Below are 7,355 nucleotides of genomic sequence, written 5' to 3' on the forward strand. Positions count from 1 at the left end.
CCCCAAAAGGTGGTTACCTACTAAGAGAGGTAAAAGATAACTCTACAGAATAGCAAATAGAAGCAACACTATTAGCTCTAAGCTTGAGGGAGAATATCCAAGGGAAGAAGAAACTTGGAATTAGATGCCCCCCCTCCAGCCTCAACTCTGCCCAGGTGAGGCTGAAATTCAGACCTCCTTGGAGAGGACAAGGCTATAGCCTAAAGAAAAGTTCAGTGGAGTGCTGCAGCCCAGAGCTGGGGTGTAGCCTGTATGCCAGGGATGGTCAACTGGAAGCCATTCATTTAGGGTGGTGGTGAAATTTGCCACATGGTCTTCACAAGAGACATGACAGGAACAGGAAGACCTAGGAAAGGAAGCCACCTTCTCTGCTATGTCTTGCAATGTCCCTCCAGTGCCCTCTGCTGTAAGGCATAACATTGTACCTGCTAGCAAACAAGAATTGTTCACAAGGTCCAGCTCTGGGTGACTTTGGAAACAACAAGCAATACATTGATAATAGTCCTCTCCCAGTTTTTCCCCCTACTCAGTGTTGTCATTATTCATCCATGCACTATGTGTATAGTTATTGAATATACTGCCTTGAGCACTCTTCGTAAGTATCTTTTCTTTCATTGTATTTTTTGGGTACTTTACTTTTTTGTGGGTTGTAGAAGACTAATAATAATGAAAATGACTTAGCCCATAGAAATGGAAAGTAATTGTGTCAACGGAATGTAATTGATTATTTCCTGGTGATTAGACCATTTTGTATCTTTTTGTAAATTCATTCTAGCATTCCTTGTTTATATATGTGTGGTTATTTGAATTCTCCTTTGATCTAGTTGTAACATCTTACTGTCTTCCTTATTAATTAATGAGGTTAAATAAAACCTCTGATCCACTTTCATTTTATATTTGTATGAGAGTTTTGATATTAACTTTCAAAAAAAATGTATCTTAGACAAGTCAGTCCTAGGGTAGTCAAACTTATAGAGGTAGAATGTAGAATGGTGGTTGCCAAGGCCTGATGGGAGAAAAACATGGGGAGGTATGAATGAATGGGTACACAGTGTCAGTTAGAGAAGATAAAAAAGTTCTGGAGAAAGATAGTGGTGATGGTTAAACAACAATGTGTATGTAGTCAATACCCCTGAAGTGTACCCTTAAAAACAGTAAATTTTGGGGGCCCCTGGGTGGCTCAGTCGGTTAGGCATCCGACTTCGGCTCAGGTCATGATCTCACGGTTCGTGGGTTTGAGCCCCGCGTTGGGCTCTGTGCTGACAGCTAGCTGAGAGCCTGGAGCCTGTTTCAGATTCTGTGCCTCCCTCTCTCTCTGATCTTCCCCTGCTCATGCTGTCTCTATCTCTCTCTCAAAAATTAATAAAATATTTAAAAAAACGGTAAATTTTGTTATACATATTTTACCACAGTTTTAAAAATAAAAATTTAAAAAATTATACTTTAGGGGCCCCTGGCTGGCTTAGTTGGTGAAGCATGAAACTCTTGATTTTGGGGCTGTGAGTTTGAGCCCCATGTTGGATGTAGAGATTACTTAAAAATAAAAAAAAATCTTAAAAAAAATTATACTTTCACACTATGTTAACTGCTTCTCAAGTTCAGTCACAATTTTACTGTTCTATTACCTAAAGATTAAAGACTAACTTGCACAGTTAACCTCCAAAAACTTGTACATGAAATAATAATGGAAGAAGAGGGGCATGTTGGTGGCTCAGTTGGGTAAGCATCTGACTCTTGACTTTGGCTCAGGTCATGATCTCTCTGTGAGTTTGAGCCCTGTGTCGGGCTCTGTGCTGACAGTGCAGAGCCTACTTGGGATTCTATCTCCCTCTCTCTCTGCTGCTCTTCCTCTGCTGCTCTCTCTATCAAAATAAATAAAACTAAAAAATAAATAAAAAGGTATAGTAGAATGTAAGTCTCAAAGCGTGTATGTATGGATGTTTGTTGTAAAGTTCTTTGAACTTTAAAAAAATGGTGGAAGAAAGAACATGGTTAATATCTACAAATAAACACATGTACACAATAAATGAGAAAATATGCAAAACTGCTACAGTCCTTGTTTTTGTAACTGGTCACGAGGCCATAGCTGATATTTACAATCCCCTTCTTTCACTACTTGTTCTGTATTTCCATTGCTCTCAGACAGAAGCTCAGCTGGTCAGTTTCTTAGTGGAGTGACCTAAACCTTCCTTCTTAAACATCTCAGTCCTCAATATTCCTGTCTCTTTTTGAATGTGTGTGTGTGTGTGTGTGTGTGTGTGTGTGTGTGTGTTATCAATGCTTACCATTGGGCATGCCCCTAAAAGATGCCCCAGGAAATGCACTGGGCTCTGGACATAGTCCTACTTGTGCTCATGGGTTAGTAGCAACCTAAGTTCCCTCTTGGTAACTGGGATCAGTCCAGCAGTAGAGAAACTCCTTTTACTGCCTATTGGTTTTGCGACATAAGAAGTCTAAGAGAGCCAGGTGGCAACCTTACCTTCCAATTGAGAGCATGCACTGTTGTGTCCCCTGCTGGAAGCGTTCCTTCCTTTGGAACAAAGATCTTTAAAAGCAGCAAATCTCAGAGCTGCCTGGATGGGAAGCAAAAATTTTGTGAGTAAGTTAGGTGATATAATAGTGAGGGGAGCCACTGCCACCTACATCCCTTGATTCCTGAAGCCACATATTCTGGCTGTGGAGGAGACAGCACTATATAATGACCTCTGATTCAATGTATACACAGCAGTTTTCAGGACAGAACCCTGTCTTTGAAGATGTTGTCTCACATCTGGCATCATACCTGAGTTTTCAGTAAGCAATTCCACCGTTAAGTTAAAGTAGCCACTTTATGTGGTAAGACCACTTAGTTCTACAGGCTTAAGTTCACTGCTGCATTTCTATTGGTATGAAATGGGTTTCTTGATCAGACGCGGGGCTGTGCAGAATACCATAATGGTGAATAAGACATTCTGTGAGTCTATTGATGGAAGTCCTGGCAGAATTATGGGTAGAGAAGGCATCTATATGTGTCTATTATAGTGAGGGAGAATTCCTGCTCTCTCAACAATGGAAGGTTTCCAATGTGATCAACTTATTACAGGTGGCTGGGCAATGGTGCCTTATCAGGAGGCCAGTGCTGGTCTCTGCTGTTGGCAGATAAGGCACTCAGTAATAGCATTAGCCAGGTCAGCCTTGATAATGAGAAGTCCATGTAGCAGAGTCTATGGCTAGCTTCCATCCCTGCCATAGTCATTTTGTTCATGGGCCCATTGAACAAGCACTGGGTGTCTGGGGAAAGAGGTTGTCTGACATCCGCAGAACATGCCAGATTATTAAGAGCCTTCTCTGTAGTGAGTCTCTTTTGGTGATCATTCACACAGACAAAAACACATTTGCAGTCTGTGTTCTTTCCAAGACCACCACCAACATTCTTCTTCTCTGTACTTTTTTGTCACCAATCTTTCAATCTGTGTACTTCCCTAACCATCCAATCAAATTGTTAGCAACCACACGAGTAAGTATAGGTACATAATTTGTCTTCTCACATCAGACAAGGTAGATATATTAATTTTCTCATTTCTAAGCCACAAATGAGGTGACTTAGAACAACAAAAGTTTATTGTCTCATAGTTCTGGATGCTAAAAGTCTGAAATCTGAGTGTTAGTAGGGCCATGCTCTCTTTGAAGGTTCTAGGGGTAGATTATTTCTCTCCTCTTCCTAGCTTCTGATGGCTGCTGGGAATTCTTGGTGTTCCTTGACTTACAAACGTATCACCCCAATCTCTGCCTCTGTGGTCCACATGGCATTTTTCCTGTGTATTCATGTCCAAATTTCCCTCTTCTTATAAGGATACCATTTACTGGTTTAGGGTCTACCTTAGTCCAATATGAGCTCATCTTAACTTGATTACATCTGCAATGATGTTATTTCCAAAAAAGATCACATTCACAGGTTCTGGGTGGACATGCACTTAGGGGTAGGACACTACTGAGTTTAGTGCAGTAGACAATCCTATTGAGAGGATTTCCCTTTCCCACTGCCCATTAGGGTGATTTCTGAGTAGAGTTTTGTCTAAGCATATTGCAATGAAGTTAAGATTTAATTATAAAAAGATAGATACAATTTCACATATTTGAAAATTAAGTTACATATTTCTAAATAACCTTTATATTAAAAAGTAAAGTGCAGAGTAATTTAGTACTTAGAAATAAATGACAATGAAGGGCGCCTGGATGGCTCAGTTGGTTAAGCATCTGACTTCGGTTCAGGTCATGATCCCGTGATTCATGAATTCGAGCCCTGCATCAGGCTCTGTGCTGACAGCTCAGAGCCTGGAGTCTGCTTGGGATTCTGTCTCCATCTCTCCCTCTCTGCCCTTCCCATGCTCGTGCTGTGTCTCTCTCCCTTTCTATCTCTCTCGAAAATAAATAAACATTAAAATTTTTTTAATGATAATGAAAATACTACATGTAAGCACTTTTGGATCACAGCTAAAGCAGTTCTCTTCCTTTCTTTCTTTTTTTAATGTTTATTTATTTTTGAGACAGAGACAGAACATGAGCAGGGAAGGAGCAGAGAGAGAGGGAGACACAGAATCTGAAGCAGACTCCAGTCTCTGAGCTGTCAGCACAGAGCCTGATGCGGGATTCGAACCCACGCACCGTGAGATAGTGACCTGAGCCAAAGTTGGACGCTTAACCGACTGAGCTACTCAGGTGCCCCAAGCGGTTGTTAGAGAAATAAATTATAATTTACATATATGTATTAAGAAACAGAATAGTTTTAAAACAAAGCAACCAAGCATTTAATTATGGTATTTGAAAAAATAGTAATATCCAAAGAAACAAGAAGGAAGCAAATAATAAAAATAAATAATAAATAAATAAAAGCAATAATATTTTTTAAAAGATAGAAAATAGTAATGAAATATTGGATGAGATGCAATTCCTGGCAAGACTGAGAGAGAGAGAGAGAGAATACAAATAAATAACACTATGAACAGGGGGGAATTAACCACAGTCTCAACAGAAAATAAAACTTAATAAAAGAATATTATGAATAAGTATATATACATACATTTTTAAAGCTTTTATTTATTTATTTTTGAGATTGAGAGAGAGAGAGAGAGTTAGTGAGGGAGGGGCAGAGAAAGAGGGAGAGACAGAATCCCAAGCAGTCTCTGTACTGCCAGCACAGAGCCTGACCCAGGGTTCGGACCCATGAACTATGAGATCATGATCCAAGCCAAATTCAAGAACCAGACGCTTAACCAGCTGAGCTACCCAAGCACTCCTATAGGTAAATACATTTTAAAACCTAAATGAAGGACTTAGTTAAGCGTCCAACTTCGGCTCAGGTCATGATCTCATGTTTCATGAGTTCCAGACCCACACATGGCTCTCTGCTGTTAGCACAGAGCCCAATTCAGATCCTATGTCTCCCTCTCTCTCTACCTCTCCCACTGGTTCTTCCTCCCATGAATAAATGAACTTAAAATAAAATAAACTTAAATTAAATGAAATAAAACCCAAGAAACACAGAACTGCGAAAATAATGCGAGAAGAATGAGGGAACTGGAAAAGATCAATAAGGATTAAACAAAACATAATGAAATCTCAAGGTCTGCATGGTTATACAGATAATTTCTACCCAAGTTTGTTATTTTTTTTTTGAGTACTAACTTTTTTTTTTTTTTTAACCAACATGGGGCTTGAATTCATGAACCTGAAATCAAGAGTTGCATGCTCTCCCAAATGAACCAGGCAGGTGTTCAGATTTCTACCCAAGTTTTAAAGTATAATTAATGTGTAGTAAATATTACTTAGCAGTGAACATGAAAATAAATGGAGAAATCTTAATTATATTTCTTTGAGATCAGGAAAAGGAAAACAGTGTCTAATATTACTGATGATATTGCTGTCTTGATCAATGGTATTAGGAAAGAAAAAAAAAGCTGATGGGATATAAGAGAAGAGGTAGATCTGTAATATTTTTCCAGATAATATAATCATCTATAAAGAACAACCAACAGAATGAAATCATCAACTCATCAGCATAAGAGTTGAACAATGTTTCTGATACCAACACAACATATACAAATTAGTTTCATTTCTCTACATCAAAGACAATAAACTAGAAAAAATTAAGAAAAGATACCATTTAATTTGCATCAATATACTTATGGAGAAAAATATCAAACTGTAATAAAGGAGCTAGGACCAGAGGATGATCTGAACAAGTGAGAAGATATTCCATGCATTTGGGTGGGATAACTTATCATGTTTTTTTTCATTTTTTGAGAGAGCATGAGTGGGGGAGGGGCAGAGAGTGATGGGGACAGAGGATCTGAAGTGGGCTCTGGGCTGACAACAGTGTCTGACGTGGGGCTCTAATTCACAAACTGTGAGATCATGCCTGAGCCAACACCAAGAGTCAGACACTTAACTGACTGAGCCACTCAGGCGCTTCTGGGATAACTTATTATAAAGATATTAACTTTCCCAAATTAGTCTATAAATTCAGTGCAGACTCCATCAAAATTTTGGTTAAAAATGTATAGGAACTTGATAAACTTACTCATAGAGAAGAGTAAAGGTCCATAAATAGCTAAGTCAACCTTGGAAAAGTAGAATAAAAAGTAGGTCTCGCTTTATCAGATATTAGGGCATATTACAAAGATGCAATAATAAATACTGGATGTTGTTAACAAAACGATAAGAAACTAGGTTGCCATGTGGAAACAATAAAACTCGATCTCTTCCTAATATCATGTACAAAGGTAAACTAAAGATTATTTAAGAGCATAAATATGAAAGATAAAAATATGTATTAAGAGAAGAAACTGTAGCATTTTTTTCAGCAAGGAACTTGGAAGGTGAGAGAGCTAAACATAGACAGTGACGGTGGGGATAGAAGGGTCACACGGAAGATATTTGGGAGGTTGCCATTGACAGACTCCTATCTGACTCTCCCTTATACTGCTGTCTCAGAGTTTGGAGGACATAGCTGAGGTAGGTATAAATATATAAATATATACACATATACATTGTTTTATATTACGTAGTTATGTGCGGTAATTTTGTAGCAGAGTGTCATAAAGGGAATAGAGTTTGGAGTCAGAAGACCAGAGTTTAAGTCATGGCTCTTTCATTGACTAAGTGTGACCATGAGCCTTGGTATTCTCAGGTCCATAAAGTAGATGGTCAAAAAAAGATAAAACCTGTTATCTACTAAACATAGGGCTCAATCTACGATTACCCTGTTTTTCCATGTGGACATCTTCCTTCCTATTATAGTTGATCTTTGGTATATGTCTGTATCTGGGAGTAATCTTTCATTCACACATTATAGATAGCTCAATTCAAACAGAATT

This window comes from Crocuta crocuta, unplaced genomic scaffold, assembly GCF_008692635.1.
Source record: "Crocuta crocuta isolate KB4526 unplaced genomic scaffold, BGI_CrCroc_1.0 scaffold134, whole genome shotgun sequence".
In the NCBI taxonomy this organism is placed as follows: Eukaryota; Metazoa; Chordata; class Mammalia; order Carnivora; family Hyaenidae; genus Crocuta; species Crocuta crocuta.